This window comes from Dromaius novaehollandiae, chromosome 4 (genome assembly GCF_036370855.1).
Source record: "Dromaius novaehollandiae isolate bDroNov1 chromosome 4, bDroNov1.hap1, whole genome shotgun sequence".
NCBI lineage: Eukaryota > Metazoa > Chordata > Aves > Casuariiformes > Dromaiidae > Dromaius > Dromaius novaehollandiae.
This window is the reverse complement of record NC_088101.1, coordinates 54,706,577-54,731,058: the sequence shown is the minus strand read 5'-3', so window position 1 is coordinate 54,731,058 and position 24,482 is coordinate 54,706,577. Positions and strand designations below refer to the sequence as shown.

General features: G+C 38.8%; 1 long non-coding RNA gene across 1 annotated transcript in view; it reads left to right on the top strand.

Moving 5' to 3' along the window:
• LOC112985744 (uncharacterized) overlaps positions 1-24,482 on the top strand; it is a 371,488-nt gene that overhangs the window by 243,143 nt on the left and 103,863 nt on the right. The window contains exons 6-10 of the long non-coding RNA XR_003259822.2: positions 1,840-2,324; positions 4,785-4,852; positions 8,551-8,667; positions 14,289-14,486; positions 15,481-15,583. This is a non-coding gene — a long non-coding RNA (uncharacterized LOC112985744). The remainder of the gene's footprint in view (positions 1-1,839; positions 2,325-4,784; positions 4,853-8,550; positions 8,668-14,288; positions 14,487-15,480; positions 15,584-24,482) is intronic.

Below are 24,482 nucleotides of genomic sequence, written 5' to 3'. Positions count from 1 at the left end.
ACTAGATAAGCCTTTTGTCTGCCCAGAACATTGTTCCTTGCGTTCTTACTGGCAGGTGATGCTGAAAAGCCAAAAGTGTGAAATGATTTTCTATCATTTTTACTGAATAGATCAACTATAGTCAAATGGCTTGTGACATTAACAATAATGAGGAAAGGGAAGAAGTCGTACCCTTGAATGGAGAAGGGAAGGAGTAGAAGTACTTAGGTAATTTATGTATCAAATCTGTTGGGATACACCCCAAATGCTAAATAAATTAACTGATAGATAAATAAGAGATAATTGATTTAAATTTCAGCAAAGAAGAGTCAGGTTAGGTATTAGAATAAACTCAAGTCTAAACAGTTAGGAGAATAGAACAATGAATTAGATTGCCTTGTGACATTAAGCAATTTCCATTCCTGGAGGTCTTCTGAAATAAGGTTAGATAAATGCCTGTCAAGACAGACATGGGTATACTCAGTGTTAGGACAGGAAGCTGTGTTCATCAATAATCAGCCTGTACGCTGCAAAATATGAAAAGCTGATATGTGAAATAATTGTAATGTAACAGAAAAACCCATACAAATCTATTCTATACGCAGAAGTAAACTGCGAAAAATAAAAATATAAATAGCAGTCAAAGCTTTTGCTTAATTTTTGCTTTTCTGTAAATGAAAACCAGCATTATCCAAGATGATCCATAGATTTATTTTTTTCTCCAGAGTGGTTTGGTGACTGTTAGGCTAAAAGCGTGGTTAGGTAAGCTAAATGATCTCTGAAGTCCTTTGCAAACGGATGATTCTGTAACCTATGCTCCAGGCTTTCTATAAAGTTGATGGAGACATACGGTCAAACCCAGCAGGGAATGCAGCTTCCCCCTTACCGTCGTGTAATTGCCCATCATTCTCCCTTGACTATAAAATGAGTCAGAAGTAATGATGTTCTGAACTTTGGCACCTCAGATACATCCAAGGTTTGCACGCAAATGGCATGAGTTATGCTACAGGTTGGTCTACAGTTTTTACGGTGGATAGCTGTGGGGGAGGTGTTTTGGATATGCTAGATAGATTGAACAAGACGATTCTTTTCCAAAGGGAAGGAAAAACTGTGGGTATTACTGTTTATGTTATATTATAAGCATTTTATTATTAATATAAAGCACAGGGAAATTGCATAGGCATCTGATGAAGTGGAAGGAATGACTAATTAAGTAAGTACACCCAGTGAACAACTATATTCCCAATGGAACAAAAATATGCAGGAGTTTGCCTGCCAGATAAAAAGAAATAGCTAATTGGGAAAACTGAGAACACACAGGTAGAGCTTGCTGTAGAATTTCAAATTTTGACATTTCAATAAAATTTAAATGGGAAGAAAATTCCTTTTACTAGCCAATTCCAGACTTGCATATGTGAGAGAATGCAAAAAATTCCAGTAGGGAATGTGAAGAAAAAGCCCTTAGTAAATAAGGAAAGTAAGTTACTCTGTTCCTTGTTCTTGAAGCTATTCTTTATTTCAAACGACCTATATGCATTGTTACCGGGTTCAGTTCCTAAGCTGATAGTGATAATTGACATGACCTTTATAAAGGGCAGTTGTGAGTATGTGATTTTGATAACTGAAATTTTATACCGCTTCTTGGTTCAGTGCTGAAGTTACTAATATGCTGCTCAAGCCATAGTCAGTTTAATTTACTGTTCCTGATAAATATGAAAAAAAAGTTTTGCATAAATACAGTTAGAACAACATATACAATTTCTGCTGCTGGATGCTTTTGTGATGTTCAGTGGCTGTTAAATTAAATTTTGGTCAGAAATGAAAACTGTTATTAATATCTACTTTTGATTTGTTTTGCAGACAGTTTCAACCACTGCTATCAAGTCATCACCACTGTAGTGGGATGCAGCATACTGAGCAAAAGTTTGGAAACAGAGAAGAGTTTTGCCAGGACTTTCAAAAAGTTGAGCGGTTTGGTAATATCGTCGCAAAAGCTACTTTCACACCTTTACTCTGAAAAAGTTAGAAGCTGTCTCCAAGCTCCGCACTCTTTCTGGACCCTTCCCTGTGCTGAGGAGGGCTCCCTCACCCCAGCGAAGCTGCGCGGAGGCTTGTGGTGCCGGGGTTGTGCTAATGGCTTAGGTTCCCTTGCTTGGAGAATTTTCCTGCAAGCCAGTCCAGCTGTTTTGCACCAGGTTATTCAAAAAAGCAGGAAAACTGACAGTTCCCCAGTGACGTTTTTATTATGGATTCCAATCCCTTAAGCTACGTTGGGTCTTCTCGCATTAAGTTATATTTTCATATTCAACACAAAGACTAAATCAGCAGGCATTCTAGAATATAAAGTGAGTAATATACTCCGTAACAAAAATAAATGCTTTCACAATGATTTACATGTTTACAGCAATAAAGGTAGCTAATGTGCAATAATGTCAATTTTCAATAGAAATGGGTTAATTAAATCTAATTTTAGTGCTAAGAAATAGAAATGAGCACCATGCATGGCTGATATAAATATTCATTGCCTGCAAGATGACATATAAAAGTGTAATACTTTCTATTATGATAATGAAGCAAAACCTGAAATAACAAACTACTGTTCGCCACTGCGTATGGCATTGTATACACAGTATCAGCATGTGGGAGAAAGCAGCAGATCTTGTACATAAAGTCTTATTAAATGAAAAAAAAGGCTTCTCTGCTTCAGGATTCCATAATGCATCTCAGTGCTGAAGGCAGCTTTTGTAGTCCACTCTGTATGTGTGTGGAGTAAAAGAAAACAGTTTCTCAGTGGCTGTACTGAAACACATACTTTTCGGAACAGTTTTTTTTAGTAACAAGATAAAATGCATCTCAAAAAAATGGTCATCTAAAAAGAATATAAGTATTAAATAGTTCTCGGTTCCCTTCTATCAGACAAGTCTTTCTGTGACATAACCTCAAGTGAGAGACTTATACTGAGCTTTTGTCTTCTTGTTACAATTTCATTAATCTTCACTTTTTTTCTGCATAAGAAAATTGAATTTTTTGTATAGTTTTGACAACACTGGAAGACAATAACACTGCAACATCAGCTTCAGCAGATTCATTGCCTTTGTACATTATCTTTGTCTGACATATATTGATATTTGTGGAAAATCATAGTGTTTCTTTGGACTTGGCCTGGTAGAGTTCTGCTTGCATGCCTAATACCATAAGATAATGGGTGAAATGTTAACCACATGCTTACTCTTTCTGTAAGACTTTGGAAAGGCTTTTCCTTTATATTACTCTACATGCTTTGGCAAATACTCTAGGGTCAGATTCTCAGCTGATGTATGTTGAAATCGTTTTGTTGAAGTCAACTGAATTGATAGGCCTGTGCCAACGCATACCTGCATAGGATTATATTACTATAATATTTATCAAATTGTTGCACTAGCTTTAAAATTCCAAAAGTGATAGGAATGCCATTTGTCAAATGTAGTATAGCAACTTAGTTCCAAAGCAGTTCTGTGGTCTTCAGTGACTCTGCATGAGGACCGAAGTGTTATTTCACATGCATCAAAAGGTCATGATTCAGCTCTAAAACCGTTAAGATAAATAAAAAACAAAAGTACATGATTACAAAAAAAAAATCATGTTAAGTTTAGGAAGGTAAAAGGCCAAGAAGGAAGGCAATTTAGGAAGGCAAAGTCCAACTTACCTGCACATCAGCACTTGCCATTCCTTGGCTTGACTCCTGCTGAATAGCACCTGAGGATTCTCATATGCAGGTAAAAATATCAGATAGAATTTGCTTTGTGCTGCTGGAACTGTATAAAAAAAAACATGTTGCTGAGATCATGTTCCTTAAAGGGTGATTCTGATCCAGTTTAATGTATTAACTGTTCCTTTGATGCAATGCTTTCTTCTACAAAAATGTCCAAATAGTTTTTGCTCAATGGATCATATACGTAGTTTAATTTTAGTTACTTCTCTGGCCGGTGAATGGAAATTATAGAATCTTAAACTGATCATAAAACTTAGACTTGTTGCTAAGGTTTACTTATATATTTTTATATATATATTGCTATTGCTATTGGTATGGTTAAAATGTATTCCTATTTATCAATCAATCTTATAAAATAATGCCACTATTCATACACTGTGACAGAGGGAAAGAAAAATCTACTACCATCTTTTAAAGTAGAAGTTGGATTCTAATTATCAGCTACCTTCACATGCATCATCCCCAGCAAGGCAATCTAATTTTACTCAGTAGCAATAATGCACTGAATACATACACATTATCAGCCTGTTTTTTGTAAAAAATACTCTCTAGCTCCTTGTTTTTAAGATCATTCTCCTATGAGAAACTCTCCATGAGTTTTGGATTCCAAACAGAAGATCCTTAGACTGAATGGTAGCCCAGGGGTTAGTGAAATACGGCTTTGCTGCTTTCGAGTTCTCTGCCAGAAAGCAGTCTTTTCTGTATACTTTTTTAGATTGTTGCCTATGCCCATTCACAGAGGAATAGATGTGATTTTCATCAGTAGAGAGAGACACACACACACTCACACACGCACGCACAAAGACTGTAACGTTGAGAAGACTGCAGTGATAAATACAGTGTCTAAGCACAAGGTGAGACAAGTACATCTGCACGGTTCTTGCATTAAACGTCTGAATGAGAAACAGATATGTGGTGATAGTAGTGGGAATAGAAAATGGAGTGTGGGTGAGAAAAATCTGTAGGTAAAGAGTTAAGTGTAAATTCACCAGTCTGTCAGAGCATGTCTATGGTGCAATTTTTGTTTTCTTCTCTTCTTGAATTCTAAATACAGGCAGCATTATGTGAAGAACGTAAAGAAACACAGGAAGTCACTTTCATCTAATACTGAAATTTGTTAAGGTAAGAAAAGAAGTATTATCTCTAAGCCACCCTATTTCAATCCTTGATTTGTTGTATAGCTTTTACTTAGCACCTTTTCTGAGCAAGCCTGGTTTCTGGAGACGGGTGGAAAGCAACAGTATGCACAATCTTGCAAGTTTAGCAGGTTTGCCAAAAAAATTGTTGAAAATAACTAAGCTTTGAAGTTGAAGGCACTAGTGTTGCTGTGGTTTTGCAGCTCAGACTCACAGATAGCCTTCACCCTTTGTAGATTTTAAGGCTGTTAATGACACAGAGAATGTTTCTATGAAAAGTAAACAGTGCAGATATAATGTCTGCTTGGCCAATAGTCAACGAATTTTTGCAAATCAGCGCGTAATTTTCTTTCTTTGCTTCAATTTCTTTCTTTTCTGATAGAAGTAGAGGAAAAGGTTTCAGATGTGCAAATATTTTATTTTTGTGTATTCTTAGATTAGTCAAAAAAGGCATTCTCTTATGTCAACCCAGGCTGCTTAAAAACAAAACAATAATAATAAAAAGTTGTTCCTGCAGTTTGGTTCAAGCCTTAGATGAGCACATATTTATCTGAGTAAATAATCAGCAAGGGAGTATCTTGGACTCTTGGGACTGGGGAATCCTGGAGAATGACACCCTCAGTTACTTCAGTCATATTAAAAATTCAGAAAGAGTTACAGGAATAAGTGAAACTGGAATCTCTGTGCCAATGATGGGTTGCAGTCCATTGTATTTCCTGAGATCCCCTCTGAATGCTGATGAGGTGTAGTATACTATTACTGTTTATTCCATTTTCAGAGTTATACATCAATTATCTGTCAAAGATATTTTCAAAGCAAGTGCGCATTTTTTTGTTTTGCTATTCCAAGAAGCTACAAAAAGGAAAAAAATATGGTAGGGATATCTAAACCAAAATGAATTTTCTTCTTTCCTTTCAAAATAAAAAAAGAGAATGCTTGTTTCATATTGAACAGAAAGTTTAATTTAACTCGGTGTGAAACATTTCATCTTCAGCATTTGTAAAGAAAGGCAAACTAAGGAAGGTTTGCAGAATGCCTCCCCCCAAGGTTAATGAGCATGCTATATCCTGATTTCACCACTTTCTCCACTGAGAACTAGGGTAATAGCAGAATGCCACCTTACCGTCTCATCACTAGTTTAAAGATCTGAGCATGGAAAAGAAAAAAAAAATCTGAGCCAAGACTTCCAATGAAATTAACAGAGAGTCATTATTATTATTTTTAAAGTCAGCTGAAATCACATTTGGGGGTCAGTTGGCATTCACCAAAAATATTGTGCCTGGCTCCAACTTTAGTGCAGCTGTCACAGCTACCAGAAACATTTCCCTGCAGAAAGGATCACTCACTCACCCACTGATGCCTGCTGGTGTTGAGAGCAGCAATCAGACCCTGTCTGCGGGTGCAACCAGCATGTCCATGTTTCCATGGAAGCTTTCGTGGCACAAAGGCAGGGAAAGACAACGATATCCCACATCAGAGAGGCTTGTCTTCTCTGCTGCCTTGTGCAGGGGAGTGGGCTTGGTACTGCGGGTCTGCTTATTCCAGCCTCTCCACTGGTGACCAGCTTCTGAGGAGAGGGAAAAGAAACTCAATAGCGGTGCTGTCTGCCCACGCTTCTATCTTGGCTGGTCAAACGGGGCAATCCTGATTCTCTCCTTCCCTTCAACTCTGCACCTGCACAAGGGCTGATTGGTGGCTTAGGGGGTATGTTACTTGACCAGAAGGAAAAGAAAACAGAATTGATATTATGCGCTTAGGGGCGAATTTTGTATAGTATTTTTCCAAGTATTTAATTAATATGCCTCCTGGGGAAGTGCAGCTGGGAATTTCTACATGGGAGACTCTCTTTAACACACATACAGTTAAGATATGCTGATCTAATTCAGTGTTTAAGACTGAAATATAGATCAGCTGATAATTATAGCTGTAAAAATAATGCAGCTCTAATAGGTTATGAATGTCCTAACTAACTGGCATATGAAAACACTGCCAGGCTTTAATTTCCATTAGAATCAGCTACAGCTATGATTCCTACAGTGAAAGTTTGTGTGCTATTATATGTATATTTTTAATGAACCCTGTAGTGATTAAGTCAACTGAAAGTCACAGATTTAATGCTGTTCATTATATACGTTGAAGGAGGGTTGTGAAGATTTGAGTTTGGCGCCATGCTTTATTAAGGAAACAGTGGAGGGTTTGGAAGAATTTGTTAGTCAGTTCACAAGATTACAATGAGCTTGGTGGTTTCTGCCTTCTTTGATAGATGTTGCAGCAAAAGGCCTGTCTCTGCTACCCTTTCAGTCTGTCTTGTTGTTCTTGGTCATCAGTCTAGGGAAGTGCCTGCAGACTCTTTGCACAGAGGTCAAGATTTCTGAGAGCCTGGATGAGTAAGGCTATGAGTAATGTGCTCTGTGCAGCACAGAGGTACTGATAGATGATAGTACTTTGATACTGGAGACTTGTTTTCAGACAGTAAGTTTTGATGTGAGGCAGTCTTTTAAAGGTCGTTTTAAAAATCTTTGGACACTCAGAATTGCAGGTAAACAGCTGGGTATCTCATGCAAATTAGATTCCTCTTTACATGTATAGGAGAGCCACATCTAGGTAGATGAGTTGTGGAAATCCTAATAGCTGTCTATCTGTATCTTTAGCTGGGTACCTGATTTTGCATATCTGGCCCTAATTCTCTTTAAAAAGGCATCAGCCATTTATACTAGGGAACAAACTTTTAATCAGAACTCCCTTGAGAAAAGTTGCATTTTTAAGCAGACTCATCGCATTGCAATGCTGTATGGATTTGCATTACACTGCATTACTCATACATAGTGGTTATCATCTCGCTCGTCATTCCTGAGAATGGCCAACCTTCCTGATCTTCTGAGGCACAGACCAAAATATTCTTGAGGCTCAGAAGCCCAAGACATGTACGATGCACACTGACAAGCCAAGGAGAAAGGATTTGTGGGAACGGTGCCCAGGGAGGGAATGGCAGGGGATGTCTCCTCAGGGATCCCATCTCTGTTTTGCGATGGTGCTGGGCTGGGTGTGAACTGGTTCTTACTGCGCCCAGCCTCAGCAGCCAGAGCTGTCTTGCTTCATGGCATGTGTGAGGATACAGGCTGTGCACTTACCCCAGACCACTACATTGTGCCACTGGTGGTGGCACAACGTGCATTCCCCACGGGAGCCGTGCCTCAAATTGCCTTTGCTCAGGCTCTATTTCATGATGGCTCAGTTTCCTCCCACACTAGATGATATGTGTTCCCAATATAACTACCACCCAAGGAACTTACTGCACCTTCCATTTCTCCTCCTTCTGTTGTTTTACCAGCTCTTTTCATTCATATTAGCATTCTTTTCCCTTCTTACTGAGATGGGAGATTTTAGATAATTTTCTGCCTCTTTTGGAGGTCAACACATTTCCAGTTGGATTTATATGAATCACCTTAAATAAAATATGAGGCCTCACATTTAATTACTAGTGTTCATTTATGCTGGGAGAGAAATGTTATGATGAGAACATTTATTATTTAGCCAGCTAGTAATGAGGTTTCGTTGCTGAATTAGTTACAGAATTTTGTAGAAATAGTATAAACTGATTTGTCACAGCAGATCAAAGTAGGATATTAAAGGGTAATGAAAAACATTCTTCCCCACTAAAGGCAAAATTCCTTCCTTCCTTAGAGGACTGAAGAATCCGTAGTTGTCAGAAGACAGCAGAGGGAATGGAAGACATGCCGAATTTCCTAATAAGTTAGTCTGGTGGCAATGATGGTTCTGCTGTTCCCTATGTGGTGGAGGGTAAGGCTAGCATATAGTTACAAATCTCGTTAACTCTTTTTCTTCTTACTCTGAAACTTCGAATTTTCCATCTTGTTCCTAAACTTTATCTGGCAGATTTTCAAATTAGTGAACAACCTGTCTATGGCACACCAGACTGGTGTCTTTTCCCTGACCCATTCAGCGCTCCTTATAGCACAGATCATCATTGCTGAGATGAACCTTGATCCTCTCTCATTCTTTCTATCGTCCACTGAGTTTCATACTTCATAAATAAATGTATCTAAATTCTTGAATAATAAAGATGCTGCACGTTATACTTGTGGATCCAAGACAGGCAGGAGAGGAAGCACAAAAGTAAGGTGTAAGGTGCAAAGACTCAGAAGAGAATGATAGTGAAAAGAAATAAAATGAAGTAAAACATACATACATATATACATATTATATATATGTATATATTAGAAAACAAGAGCCCAGAGCACAGCAACAGAATGGAACAGCAACACAAACATAGGAACAAAGTGTCAGTGTCCCATAAAAAAGAAATACTTCCAGAAACTAAAAAGGAAATTGTGAAGCTTCAGAATAAAGGAAATTGTACCAGATTTCCTGAAACAAGGTATTTTGCCTCTACTACAGGAAAACATAGAGTACTTTTCGACCTTAAAGTCTGCTCTTGAAGTGACTATATAACACTGCCAACATAAGAGCCCCTCTTCATTCACTTTTAATGACTTCCATATCCAATTTGTGCAGTTTGCAAGCCAAATGATGATTTTTCGTAGTTGCTTGCACTCAAGACTTCTCTCGGGATCTAAGAATCAAGGTGCTTTTTGTGTCTGCTACATTACCACCAGTAATAAAGAACCTGTAATTCAACACAGTAGAATTCATTCTACTCTTTGGGAGCTCTTTGCAGTGCTAACAGAAGTAAAATCTTGTTTTTATCAGTAAGCTGATAGGACTCTGAGGCTCAGAGGGTACTGATATGCAAGAAGGTGATACTTAAAAACTTGCTTGTTTCACAATATTTACATTTTAACCTTGATTTTCCTTCTGTTTATAATTTCCTGTTAGCTTATTTAAGATGGCTACATTCTTTAGAAAGGAAAAATTGATACAATCTCAACCAATAAGCCAGTCCTGCCATTTCTAGGTGCAGGAGGCTTTATAATAGAAGCCTTTACTATATGTTGACTATTTTGCACCAGCAGTTTCCCTATTACTTAAAATCCATTGCATTATCATGCGTGATCCCATGTCTTTGATTCAGGACATATACTTTCAGTTTCTGAAAGGGAAGTGAGGAGGAAGTATGATTTAAAAGAAAGATTCTGTAAACATGCACACAAATGAGTTTATTCAAATATATGAATCTGTGCTTCCCTTGGTAGTAAAGCCACTTAGTTGCATATGGGAACTATTTCCAAAATGAGACCCCTGATTTTTCCTTGTTTGAATACACATTCTATTTCTAGGGATTTTAAAAGCAATATAGGAGATACCTGGTTAGGAGTGCACATCACAGCTTGATGCCAGAGGTAAGGAGAGACCCAGCCTGGCCTGTAGAGTTCCCTCATGGATTTCAGTGTCCGTGTGAAATTTCACAAATCTTCAGTGAGACTGAACCTCTCTGTCTTCTGACAGAATGGAAGGACAAACAACTTCCACTGCAAGAATATAGCAGAATTTCCACAAGAAGTATTGTGACTGCAGCATTGCTGGACAACATTACTATGTAAAATCATTTGTTTTGTTTTTCAGGATCTTTACAGGCTTTAGATGAGATCTCATATGAAATAGCTTACCAAAACTGGCAGTCCTTAATTCAGCAAAAGTTCCCCTGGACTTTGGGAACGTATTTCAGCTGAATAGAGAAATGCTGTGATTCCAAGTAAGAGGGCTCAGATTGTCATTGGATGTAACTTGACAGTGGAGGCAGGACTCGAGAATAACTGATGACTTGGCCCAGAAGTACTGCCTGTCACAGTCTCTTAAAGCTCTGCATCTTGTCTTTATGATTTACACAGTCAGGCAATACACCCAGCTCCTCTGGTTGCTGTAATCTTTACAAGCCTTACTTTCTCCTTGTATCTCTACTGTGTGGTGCCTGCAATAAAATGCCACCAGAATGTCTGCAGAGAAAGCTGCCTTAAAAAATAAGATAAATATATTTTGTAAATGAGGCTAATAACTTCAGCAATCGAGACCAAAATTGTTCCTAGCTATCCTGTAACATGTCTGATAAACAGAAGTAGGTAAAATGCTTTTCAAATTACCCAGGGCATCCAAATGAATATGTTAACTAATAACATCCTCATAAGCCACATGTGTTTACTGAAGCAGCTCTGTCAGATTGTTTTGATAATTTTTTCTTTTAATGATCTAGAAATTGATATTAAGAAGTAAATATTTCGGTGTTGTTTGTGCTGTTATTTCCTTCTCTGTAAATTTCATCTAGATAAAAAGAGAAATTCTTTTATGTTATTCCTAGAACTTAATTCTCTTTTGCATATTTTGGACTTTTTCAGAAATCTAAATGTAATGGAAGATATTAAATTAAATATTGATTTTGTTAACTGACCTTCTTTATGTGTACTTCTTGCTTCGCAATACACTAGGCATTATTTTTTTGCACTAGATGTTTGTTTATGTACATGTATTTATATATTTGTATGTAGTCATTGTGAAATGTGTCCAGTAGTAATTTGTAAGATTTGGTATTTACTGCTCAATACGTACTTCGAATATCAAAATAACTAGTGAAAACTTTATTTTTTTTATCTTGGTTTTCAGTGCTTACCAAGTTAGATGTCAATTCTTAGGGAGGAGTGAAAATAGCTGAAGTTTAGGTGAGAATTTTATCCGTTTGCGAGGTAAGAAGAATTCATTTGCATTAAGAAATCAGCATGAACTGGATTTTTTTAACAAGATTCACAGTGGTACTAGAACAGAAATGAGCATTTGTTTTCTAGAGCAGCTGTTGTTTTTTTGGATACCACTCGTGTATGTAGCTGAATGTACTTGAAGTCTATGAGATGCTGACACATAGATATGGCAGTGGTAGAGCCTTGGGGAATACTTGAGGACATTTCTGGGGGTCAGTTTAGGAGAAAGATTTTAAGCTATAATGAAACATAGTGACAAACAATTAACAATTGAATAACAATGTTTCTAAGATTTGATTCACAGAAGTATAACTAAGACAGATAGGATAACTTTATTACTAAAGGCTGGAAATGATGCACAAAAACCTAAGCATTTTGGCTAAGAGGAATATTCAGAAGTTCAGTTGCTTAAACTTCATGGTGGATATTTAAACCTTTTGGATTTTGCAAGAAGGTAAGAGTTTTCACAAGAATATGCTTTATAATGAGATTCTAGACATTCTGTTTACAGTTAGGCTGGAAATACTGTAAACAGAGACCCTGTTTTGGAATTTATGCAGTTTTTGCAAATGACTTTGAATTATGTCTACCAAAAACATGGGTTTCAAACTTATTAAAAAAAAAGATTTCAGTCAAGAGAAGTTTAGCTTCAGTTTAAGGATAGGTATGATTCTTACTATGTTCTGTCTGTGGATCATCTATCTTCCAAGAGCGAAGCTAAGTTTTGGTGTGTGTATAAGAGAAAAATTTTAAGAACTTCAGATAAAATTTCTGTTTCTTCTTCCAATAGCAGAGCTTTTCTCTGTCACTGAAAATGCAGTCCTTTAGAAGAGACTTTGAACATGGCTGTGAGGGAGATCGTTATTTGTATTTAAAATGTAACTCAAAAATGCCAGTTAGTTTTTAAAATTTTCTACTTTTACTTAAAAAAATGTAGGCAAAGAAGACAGAATTTTTGGAAAACGTCACTATTTTTTGCTAGTGGTTCCAAAAAAGCTATTGGAAATGTAGCAAGTTGTTTCTAGACTGGCTTGCAGGCTCGTTGCTGTATTTGCCCCCTGAAATGCATTGGAGTTTACTATCTGCTAAGGTGTATTAAGAATTTTTTCTAAAGCCTCTTCCTCTGGTATAATTGCAGCTCGTGGGGGATATCTGCATTCAATTTCTCTGCACATTTTATGACAATAAATACATCTCCCTTTTTACATTTATACTAACTGTTCTGCTGGCTGGTAAAGTTTTTGTTTACTTTTACATACTGGGAGATGATGGCCTAAAACTATGTCTTGGTATAATGGGTTCCCTACATTAGAAGCAAATACTAGAGGCAGTTTTAGTGTCTGAACTGTTAATACCTTATTCCTATGAATACTTGAGAAGCAGAGTTGGAAAAGATAATCGCTTGTGTATATATAACACCTATCATTGTGAGCGATGTAAAAGTTTTACAAACTGCAGTATAGATTTAGAGTTTGCTTTACCCTCTGCTAAATGCAGCTTTTTCTGTGGGTGGAAGAAAACAAATGTTTAACAACACACAGCATGGGTAGCCAATATTTTAGGAACTAATTAACCTCCCTCTCCAAACACACAGACACATGCACACACTAAAGCCAGACACCGCACGAAACATAGGCACTGTGATGGCTTAAATCAATTTGAACAAGACCGCCTCTCAGCCAGCTTTTTCTGGCTGGTTGGGTCTCGTTCTGTTCCATTTTTGATTTTGCAAATGCCTCAGGAAGAACTGAGGATCCAGAGAGCGATACTAATTTCTGAAATTGAATCTAAATGACCTGCCCAGCATTTTGGGTCTGTCTGGGCACAGTAAAGCTCAGGAATTTCCTGAGACTTCTTATCACAGTTGCAGCTTTCTCAGGAAGGCACAAGGGAAGGTAGCTGCCTTACATCCCCCGTGCTGCACGCACACCCAGTGAGGTGATGCTGTAGCGGCTTCAGCCTGCTCATCCCTCTACTGTCGTTTTTACAAAAGTTCACACACATGCTTTTGTGCTGTGAGCTCTTATGCATCTGTGTGTGCTGAGCTAAGCCATTCACCCAAACTGTGACCTTGAGTACACAAGGTTTTGTAACTCCTCTTAGGCACTGCAGTTTACTTGTTCTGTTTATGATAACTGGGTAGAAAATTGCTCCATTGTATTGCTGGAGAGCGGATCCATTTCAAATTACTCTGAAAGGCAGCCAACAGAACAGTTAACTCCATGGGGCCACGTTTTTAAATGGCCTTCAGTCTGGCTTTCAAGTTTGTTCTCCCAGGTCTGTACTCTCAGTCAATTGTAGAAAAAAATAATTTCAGGCCCAATTAGCTGAGCATCTCCATCAATCAGGTGTAGAGAAAACTGAATAAAATCATGGTTGAAAGGACAGCAGGAAGATGAAACAGCACCTGAACTTTCCCTAGTGCAATGGGTTTGACTGGTCTTTTGTTTTATTCAGATCACATGCTCTTGTGTTTTTAAAATGCAGTAGTGTTACAGGATGTTGCTGCAGAATTCATCGTTGCCTCTTTAAGTGTGGGAGGCAGCAGTATAGTAAACAACAATGGAGCAAATTAATCCAGGTAATTTCCTGGACTGAAAGGCAGGTGTCAGTATCTTCAGGTAAACTCCCATTTACTTAAGCCAAGATTTCAACTTCGAACAGTGTATTTTGACGGGGGTATGTGGGGTACAGCACACAAATACTTTATTGATTGTCATGACAATTGCTAAGAATTCTGCTTTGTTCTCCAAGATGCTTCAGGATCAGGAGGAGGGTAAAACAACATGCCAGCAAGAGAGATATTTGGATCCAGAGAGCAAGTTTGGTTTCTAAGATTTTCCAGATTTTTGTGATGCCCTGAGAACTGCAAGAGTAATTTTCTCACCATTTTCTGTGCATTTCAAGATCTTACCGCCTATCCCACAGGAAGAAGAGGAAAAGACTGAGCACGTAAGGAATTAAGAACAGCATGAGCTTCAGTGCAAAGAATCTGTCACCTAGAATCATTTCCCCTGCCCTGGGGATCAATACAGTCCTAATTAAGGCCATCCTATGGACTGATGTTCTTGGCAAATTTCCTTTTGCAAAGACAGCTTGCTTTCCTAATGAACTTTTTCATAGGTGTGTTCTGTCCTGATCAAACTAAGTTTCTCACCTTCAGCTATGAAAACAGATATGAAAACTCATGCTCTCTGATAAAATCAGCTAATTCATAAAACTAGTATACTATATAAATTATAAAGCTGGACCTGTCACATGGCAAAAAGTCTTGGAAGTGCTGTATGTGCATTTCCTACTTTCTTGCATTGACAGACTGTTGCTTATAGTAATACCTGGGAGTATGCAAGAAAGAAGTATTTTGTCAACATCAGAAAAAGTAAGTTAAAATCTAAAAGTTTTCTGCTCCCCAGAAAATCATGTGAAAGACATGACATTAAATAATCTTTGAAACAGTTTGGATTCAAGTCATGCTGTCCTGATGGCTGCTATCTTATAAAACTTGAATGTGCTGTAAGAGGAAGGACTTCTTTCTTGAAGGTAGAAATCAAACACCAAGAAATGTATTTCTGTCCCTCCAATGGGGAGAGGGGGAAATGTACTTTGCATAGAACAGAAATCTGGCCTCTGGACAGATGGCTGCCTTTTTAAAGTGCAATGTTTCAGAATGAGTTAACCCTGCTAGAGAATGCTGCTATACTCCATACTTCTCATGAAACTAAACCAGAGGCTGCCCTCAGGGAAGTTGGCTCCTATTTTCTTAAAATAAGCCTGGTTCTGTAATCATGAAATATGCTTATGTGGGACATAAGCCATTCAAATTTGTGAGAAATGGTTTTGGTTTGGTTTTTGTCTTCTTCTGCAACTGATGTGTTATTGGGACTTACGACAAACCAGCAAGCAAACAAAAGCATCCCCTTTGTTAAAGAAGTTTTTTTCATTACAGGACATGTATCACCAGCTTATTGTAAAGCAAACAAGGAAAAAGGATGGAGAGAAGGAAATCTCCCATTGCCAACTGAATCTCTATGCTGATCATCTGTGAGAGTGTGAGCTTCCTTTAATGCATTCCTAAAGTACATGAGAGATGTTTTTGTTTCCTGCTGTTTCTGCACTTCTTTGAGGAACGTTTTTCAGTCTCTTACTACCATGACCCTAAAAAACACAAATCAAAACTTCTTCTTCTTTTGTGGAAGCATGATATTTTTGTACAACACAGTAATCACCCCACATTCCCAATGCTAAGTCTTAATTACAACCTCAGGGAACACTAGCAAATAGCCTATAAACACATGGCAAGAGTCTTTATCCTGAGCTTGGCAGGAGCTTTTTCAGTGGAGGCTGCCAAGAGCCTCACATTGGTCACTTCCTTCCCTAGTCACTATCTGACAGATGTGCTGGAGGGGACAGCATCAGGCTGTTTGTGCCATTCAATCTCCTGGCCTCCTTGGTAGGCTTTCAGCCACCAGATGTGTGATGGAACTTACAATCTCTTTAAATCAGGAGAGCCTAATAAATAAAATGAAGTTTCTCCCTTCTCTGATTAGTTTACTGTATAGGGTTGAGGTAGAAAGCAAGCAGATTTTGTAGCGACATTCAAGGCATCAAAGAGCAGTTCAAAGCAGGCTAAAGTTAACATGAAGTAGCTAAAAAGTTCAGTGTTTCTTGGAACTCTCTTCAGGAGGAAAAGAGGTACTGTTCCCTTTGGATGCAGCTTCAGACTCCTATTTCAGGTGGATTTCTGTCAGTCCTGCGCTACAGCTGTGAAGGATTCCAAGATCCCATTTCCAAGCTGCAGTTACTGCACAGCTTATGAGCCATCAACATGTTGGATTGAACTGTATCCCCATACACGTATCCCCAGGACACATATAGTTAACTCTCATCCCCTGGACATGTTTGAAATAATGTTGTAATTGCATCTGGGGACAGGCAGGTTGGACTGGAGTTCCCTGAGCCAATTGTAGTTGTAGCTCTGAAAAAGCTTAACTCTTAAAGGAGGTTAAAAAGCTAAAGGAACAGATTCACATTACATGCTGAGCAAGAAAGTGTCTTTGAAGCAGATCCACAATGCTGTAACCCAAAGTTCAATAGGCACTGTGCCGGTTCCTCTGCTGAATCCCACGTGAACTTTACATTGCTTTGCTTATTAGTGACATTCAGAATGCTTGATGTATTTTTCATCTTATGCAGTCAATCTTGTGGTGTAATGTAAATCATGCAAACCCTTTCCTTAGTGAAGGTGCTACTTTTTCTGAGTTTGAGAACATCAGCTGCAAAGTACTTTACTTTTACCAGTGGAGGCTATACTTACCTTTATAGTAAAGTTGTTTTTCCTGTTTGCTTATATACTGTCTACTGCTCATTGCATTTAAATGAGCAATTAGCTTGCTTGACTCAAAGCCAAATCTTTTAAAGCTATGCCTGTAGAAAGAGAATATTGAAGACAAAAAGTGGAATTCATCTATCTCTTAAAAAAAGTCTCAGTTACCTCTATTATAAGGAAACAGTTGGTGTCTGCTTCAGAGACATTTCTATAAGTAAGCACATGTACACTTAATATTTTGCAGTTCAGCGGGTGTTGAATTTTCAAGTTATTGTGTTCTAATGCCTCCTTAAAACCCCTTTGGTTTTCTTTTGCCCGCATCATATGCAAAGTAGGACTGGCCCTGGAGCAGCACCTCAGGTTTCCTTAGGTATAATTCAGGCACCGCTGGAGTTAATGAGAGTTTTGACATTGCCTTCAGTGTAAGGATTTCACATCTGCTGCTCAATAACCTGATTTAATGCCCGATATTTTCATGCAGAGCTTCCTGGAGATTTTAAGCTCACAGGCTTGAAGAGCTTTTGCTTGTATAGACCAGTTTGTCAATTCTTAAATAATGTTTATACACAGAAAATTAAGAAAAATAGAGGATGGGAGACTATGAGGAGGTACCACGAGGTACCACAAATGAAAAAGTTGTTACCTCCACTAAAAGCCTCGTAGGAAAAGACTTTGTTCCTTTGATTCTACAGATAGATAGCAAAAGATGAGGCTAAATGGGGCGAGGAAAAGAAAGGCAAACATGGTAACAACTGAGGCAGGCTTGGAAGAAAGACTCGTTACACTGCAGTCATGAGTATGCCTGTAGTTCATCTAGCTTATGGGCTGTATTCAAATTCATATAGCTAGCCCAGGTATCAGTTATCATGAACATATGGGCTTTAGGGGTGTGCCAGAAACCTTTGATACAGTCACTCATCTGCTGTTTGCTTGATACCTGAGCTAGGTAGGTCAGAGGCACATAGCATCTAAAGATTGCAGTGTTGTTTAGCTAAACCAGCTAAACCTGAGTTAGCGTGGGTATTGGAAACAGCCCTGGAAAGATATGCAGTGCTCAGACTGGGCACTTATTTCCAGTAGAAAGCAGGGGGGGAAAAAAAAACAGGTTTAACTAGCACTGAAAACTTGCAGATTCATGAAAGACTCAAAAGGGAAAAAGACGACAAAAAACATAGGAAGAATTGTATATATAGGAAACAAAAACTGTGAACCGAAAATATCCTGAAACTATCAGAAAGGAGCTTTAGCACTATTGTTAAAATGAGGGAAAGGGAAGAGACAGCAGAAAGTGAAAAATATGAAAAGACCATATAGAATAAAGAAAGATAAAAAAGAAAGTTTCCAGAACTTTCTGAAAAGCATTTTCTTGTGAATGCATTTTGCTGTAGGACCTCAATTTTGTAACTTATTTTCTGTGCTTGTTGCTGGAGGAGCCAAAGCTTAAGGGCAGGAAAACAGGAAAGCATTCCATTGAAATCAAATCTAAATCCAGACATGAGCCTGGTTTTCAACTTACAGCCCAACTCTAAATCCCTTTAAAGTTTGCTTGTCACTTAATTGCACTACAGAATCTTGGCAGCCTCCTCACATCACAATTCTAAGCTGTCAAAGTAAGTAAAAGTAGATATAAAATCTCTCTAACGTCTGTCAACTTTTAGAAACCATTTTCTAACTGCAATTATGTACCAAGCAGTAAGTTCATTGTGTCAAGTCATAAGGCCCAACACAGCAAATTAAGGTCCATCAAACTTACTTAGGTCTTGTTTTATTAGGTGGCCTTTCTGGGACAATAAAACCCACCTTTATTTATCATATCCAGAACTAGGGTCTTTGATCTCAAGTTTCATGTAATGCAGCTTTCTTTGAACAGACATATAAAGAAAAAGAAAATTAAAATGATCAAAAATGCTCTCAGTTCACTCAAGTGCCAGCAAAGCTCTGAATTACGTGCATGGGCAGTGGCAAACTTTTTAACTGCTGTATTTCCTATGAACATCTGGGGTATATCCAGCAAAGTGTAGAGCTATAGTAATCTTATATCATGTTCTTGACAAGCTACTGTAACCAATGGGCCTCATGAAGAAAGAGTAAGGTCCCAGATGTGTACTATGACAGTGAACTGAAAACTGTGGCCTGTGTTACTGTGTAGGTGTGGTGCATCCATCTGTAATGATTACACGTTAACTCAAAGTTATTTTACCATTGCACTGAAATTAGGCAGCATAAGCAACGGCTAGATTCTTTACTGTTCACTGGGTGAGGCAGAGAGTGTGGGAGAGGGGAATTAAACAAGGGAGAGTTTTCTAAAATTTTCTGTTGTCTTTTCTGTAGCTTCAATAGTGGCATTTAGATTCAAGCTGGGAATCACTATGCCACATACCAATAAAAATGTGTTTTCAAAGAAAACATTTCCTCAGTTCTCACTGTTATTTACAAAGAGCAGAGAGTTCCCTGAGTGCGTGGGCCTGATTCAGGTTTCACATCCACTGCGCCAATAGGACTCTGCTGATTTTAACGACATTGCCTCTGCTTTGAAGTGCTGCTTATGGGACTAGCACTGTGCCACTTACAAGTACATGAAGTTATTTAATACGCCTGCTCTGCAAAGCGTTCAGTGGTGTTAAAATCACTCATTAGCAGTTTGTTGAGAATGAAGTGTTTGTTGAGAATGAAGTGAGATGCTAAGCAGAGACATAGGCATGATCTTTTTAGTAAGAGAGCTCAGTTCAGTTAGATTTTCTTTTTTAAGCCAACCTCACTTTAGAAAGTACTTGTTCAAACCTAGAGAAATTCAGAAATGAGAATAAATAAAATCTAAATATTAATATTTTTACAGAAATAACTGTTTTTTCCCCTATGTGCTTTTTGAGCCTTTCAAGGAATAGTTACTGGAACTTTGTGTTGCTATGGAAATGTTAGAAAGGGGTAAGCAAAAAAGGTCAATTCTGCTTATAAAGAAGACAGAAAACAGGTGAAAGGAAGAAAATATAATTATCCCCATTTTACAGCTGAGAAATTTGAGCACAACAAAGATGTAGAGCCCAATTGTTGTGGGAATCTATCAATCCTTTTAGGTTCACCTGTCATTTAGGCATCGTTCTGCCTGCGGGGTATTCTCAGAACATCTACAAATCATCACCCTCCCTTCACCCTCTACCTTTTTCCTGCTTCTACACGGAGATGCACTCCTTCATAATAACTGTCAAAACTCTCTTTTGTAAAAAGACCTCAGAGTCACCCCACCACCCCCACTTCTAAAGACTTATTGCATGGCTGAGCAAACAACAGGTGAACTCAGTACAGAAAGGAAAGAGCAGGCATTATCGCCAGTGAGACGTACTTTGTGGTTCACTGAATGTCACAGTGTGGATATGGGCCATCTATTCATAACATGACACAATATCTATGCAGCCTGGGAGACCTCTCCCCTGACCATTTTGTTGTTCCAGAACTGACAGTGGAGGAAATGGGTAGATCATATATCTGTACTCAGCCTTGGTAGTAAGTTCCGCGCTCTCAGATTGTCAATGTTGCGAGTCAAAAAGCGTGTCCAAGGCACTAGGAAGAGGTTAGAATTGAAAACAAGTTTGAATTTAAATAAGAAAAATAATGTTTATGTATTAGTGACATGACTAAAGCCTTCCCAAACCTTCTCACTCCTCTCACGCATTCCTCATCTCCTTGCACTCCGTAGCCGATCGCTCCTGAGTCTGGGTTCTGCTGATGTTCAGGTTCAGTGGAAGCTGGCTCAGAGACATCAGCTAAGTGACACTTTCAGGAGAGGTGAGTGGAGGAAATAGGGGAGAAGGCAGCAAGCCCCGCCACATGTACAAGATGGTGGCTTAAATCAAGCACTTCATATGGATTGGTACCAAACTTCCCTGTTTGAGGAAGGAGCCCAAACAATAAAATCCACTGTTATGGAGAAGGAAGCCCTCTCTGTGTCAGACTCTGAAAGGGTCCCAGGAACAAGGACAGGAAACTGTTCCTCAGAAACAATAGAAGAGCCTTTTACAGTCACTTTCTCAGGGAGCCCATACTGATTCTAAGGAAAGGACAACCGCTTTCTAAGGCTGCAGAAACCCCTACCATGAGCCGGGACCTGCTGACTCTAACTGTGGTTATATCAGCTGTAACTGTGGCATAACCTCCCCATGGTGTAACTGTGTCTGTACAGTCTTCTGAACTTTTGGTTTGTAGCTCATGGTGGGAAAAATTTGGTGGTAAAAAAACCCACCTGACTGAGGATTCTGGAGTCATGCTACAAAAGGAGCTATGTCTCCCTTTGCTCGCAGTGCTGGATGTCAAAAAATAGGTAGGAAGAAGGACACATTCACACCTCACTTAAAGCCGATGCTCATAAGCGCCTCACTTCCATCATACTTCCACACCAAGACAGGCAGCCAGCATCCTGATATTCTTTGATATTGACAGTACACTCATCCCTTCCCTACATGTTGTATATTTCTTTTATAGTAATTCCTACATTTATTTGGGCTTTACTCCCTCTTGGTGTGTCTTTCTCACTAGAGTTGTGTTCATCTTATATCTTAGGAGGAAGATGGAATAGCCATATAGTGAGGGAGGGTGGCCAGGAGCAGAGCCCAGATATGAGCTAAGTAGTGTGGTCTGAATCATGCGCTGAGGTTGGACTCAGACCAAAAGAGATCAGAATACTTAGTGCTATTCTCACCTAAAACTTGAGCAATGTGGTGTTTGTTACATACTCTAAAAGCAATCTGTTGCAGAAGAGATATCAGAGTGTTCATCTGTGAAGTCCTGGAAGCCAGAGTTGGTGGAAAGTCTTAATGTACAGGATTAGCCAGACTTACTTTTGCATTTCTTCCCAGGACTTGTTACATGGCATATGTCAGTAGTGTATTGGCTTGCCTCAGGGACCTATCTCTTTTCCCTTTCTACACTTATCCATCTTGTGGATAGAAATCCACAGTACTGTCATATTCCCTGTTCCAGCCCTCCCCTCACTGAGCGCAGGATGCCTTATTCCTTCCTTTCTAACTACCGAAACTACTATAGCCTTGCTCTCAGTCATAATGTAAAGTGTCACCTACAGCTACTGCCAGTCATCCCTGTCCTAACAGCCACTCCACGCTAATCTAATCTGGAAAAATCACGCTCTTGTTACATTGTGTCTTTTGCTGTTTACTAATCTACAAGCCAAGACAAGCCCTTAAGGAATCAGTGCTTTTATCTGGTGTTCGAGCCTCCTTTCTGCTTCAGGAATGTCAGATCTGATCTGATAGGATGGAGTAATCATAATTCAGGAAGAACCCAAAATAAGGACTTTATGGACAGCAACGGAGGGATGTAACTGTCTTGGAAGTAGGTGAAACATTGTGATGGGGCTTGGACACAGATCAGAGATGTCAAGGTTGTCAGAAATATGTGTGCTGAGCATGTGTGAAGGAACATCTGAGAAATATAAGGAGCTTTAGACATCTAAATGTAGATGTCAACACAATATAAATGCCAAGTGATTGACAGGATTGTATGAGTAAGTGGGGGAGGAGAAAAGAAGAGGCAAAAGAAGCTTAGATGCCATCACAGCCTTAGATGCATAACTTAAGGCAGGTGAATCCCAGCTTAAATGACTAACGCATTTCCCAAAGTCAGTTAAAAAATTTGTGAGAGTCAAAAATGGAATCTGTCACCTGAATTCCAATTCTTCATCTTCTACAGTGCAATCTAAGCTTACTTTAAAGTCATTCTGTAGACTGTATAGCCTCTTAAGCAAGCTACTATAGCTGATAACCTTTAACAAAAGCTGGTCCAAATATTAGACTATTTAGTTAAAACAGCTGCTAGCGTGATATAGTTCTCTAGTGTTGTCTTTGGAAAAAGAAATAACTTCAACAGTAGAACATGTCTATACAGTTGGGTGTAGCCTGTTCAAGTCTCTAACTCAGTCTGACAGCTTTGGCCTGGAACCCGCGTAGCCTTGTTGGCGTGATTAGCTCTGAGCTAACATGAGTTAGTCTGTGCTGCTGTGGGCAGGTAGGATGAGGTAGCTCAGGCTCGCAGCACTGCAGCTTCTGAGCGTGAACTGGCTTGTCTGTGTAAAGTGCAGGTGTGTATGACTGGCTGCTCCTGAATAAATAGTCAGGAGTCCGTGAAATAAAGAAGCCTTAAGTGTTTAAAGGGTGAATCCTGAAGCCTAAGTTGACTCCTAATCCAAATTTTATACCTGATTTCCTCAGTGAGAAAAACTCAGATTGTTAGTTCAAAATGCTACAGATTACTGAAATTCCTTAGGGTTGATTATGAGTATGATTATGATATTATCTAGTTTACACTCCTTGCTTTAGGAATACGTTGAGATAAAATCCAGCTGGAAAATCTGACAAAGTTTTTGGTCTGAACTCTAGTGGCTGTTATGACCTTCTGGTTGTTACAAAATAGAGAAGAAAAGAATGAAAAACCAAAAGGATGAATAATATCTTGAGAATACTTTTAAAGTCTTCTAGAATGTGAAAAAAATCAATGTTTGACTGACAGGCAAAACATACAGCAGGCTGTTCATAGTGATTTTTCAATCAAAGTGTTTAACAAGGAGTACTAATCAGTTGCAGTTTTCCTGTTGAGATTGCTTTATGGTAGATAGAGAGTGGTCCAACATCACCATGTACCAGCGTCGCTAGGAACTCTAGTGTAGATCAGCAGCTGGGACAGCTAATGCTTTAATTACTACGGCAGATAGAAGAAACTGCACAGATCACAGAAATGCCTGTGTGCTTGCTCACCTAGACAGTGCAGGCAGCCAGCATGCAGCGTAGATAGACAGAAAACAGAGAGATGGCTCATCTCAGAGAGGTACGATTTCATATGGGAGCAGGCAAGTCTAACTTTAGCTTTAGTTTTAAGCAAAATGAAAGTACTCCTGGCAGGTAAGAATCTTTGATGGGTTTGGGACTTGTGTAAAGTATCAGTAACTCCAAAGCAGGCACTAGAGCTGTATCATTGTGAAAAGGTGTATGTGAAAACATATATGCTTTGTTTGCAGAGGTGGTGTAGATCAGTATGTGCTATGGCTAAACAAAGCTATGATTTCTTTGGAAAAGCTTAAACAAGTTTAGCTCTACAAAAGGACTTTAGTTGAGCTGAATTGTACTTCGTGAGAGAACAGGAAGACCAAACCCATAGCTCCTGATTAGATCTTCCCAGTGCCCAAAGCCACATGGACTTAGTTTATTTTTTGATGTAAAAACTTTTACGTATGGTGATGAAAAATGTTCTGATCATGTCTGTCTTTGTTAGGTAATATACCCTAAATGAGAGTTGAGGGAAAATGTGAATAGAGTAGGAATTTTTCTGCTAACTAAGTCTTGCTACCCAGGCTTGCTAAGGAAGACCCTGGCACAGGGATGTCAGGAGGAATTTTGGAGTGCTTTGCACAAGTAGGCCTGAGGATCAGACTTACTGTGCTCATATTCAAAGGAAAAGAAGTTAGGGGCAGGTGTGTCCTTCAGCTTTAGAACTGAGGATGGAGGATCAAAGACAGAACCTGAAGTACAAATAAAAAATTGTATAGTCATGGCTGTGTAAAGGAAAAAAGATCCTCTTCATCCACCCCCTCATCTTAGTTATCATTCGTCTCTGACATA